Source organism: Moschus berezovskii, chromosome X (genome assembly GCF_049115385.1).
Source record: "Moschus berezovskii isolate FMDL1 chromosome X, NW_MosBer_1.0, whole genome shotgun sequence".
Lineage (NCBI taxonomy): Eukaryota > Metazoa > Chordata > Mammalia > Artiodactyla > Moschidae > Moschus > Moschus berezovskii.
Genome location: NC_142488.1, coordinates 65,069,766 through 65,070,309, shown reverse-complemented (window position 1 = coordinate 65,070,309; position 544 = coordinate 65,069,766).

Here is a 544-nt window from a genome sequence, read left to right as displayed (position 1 = left end):
ATATATAATTATTGTCGCTCCCCCAAGAATATAAAGATACACAAGAACTGGGATTTTTGTCTGCTTTAATTTGCGCTGTATCCCCAACATCTATACTAGTGTTTGACACATACAGTTGGCATTCGATAAATGTATTAGAATAAAGGTAGGATAATGTATTAACCGGTCCTGACTGTGTGAATCGACGTCAGGTTAGACTAATACCGCGTTTCTCACTCTCTGAAAAGGGCTTCCAGCAGTCATACGGTGACGTCCTCCAGTTTTCAAAATGGGAAAGGTTCTCACAGTGCTCAGAACGCGAATTTCTCGCCACAATTCAAAATGGCGGAGGAGGGTGGGGCCTGTCACATGGTGGGCGGCACAGCAGCTTTCCTTTTCCAGGCCTCGGCCCGCCCTGCCGCGTCGTCAGCCGGCCACCTCCTCCTCTCACCGAGGGTTTTTCGAGGAATCGCCTGGGATTGGATAATCGGCTGGGAGTGGGTAATCGGCCGGGGCTGCGGGGCCAGGACGCGGCATCATCACTTCCTGTTGTGGGCAGGCGTTT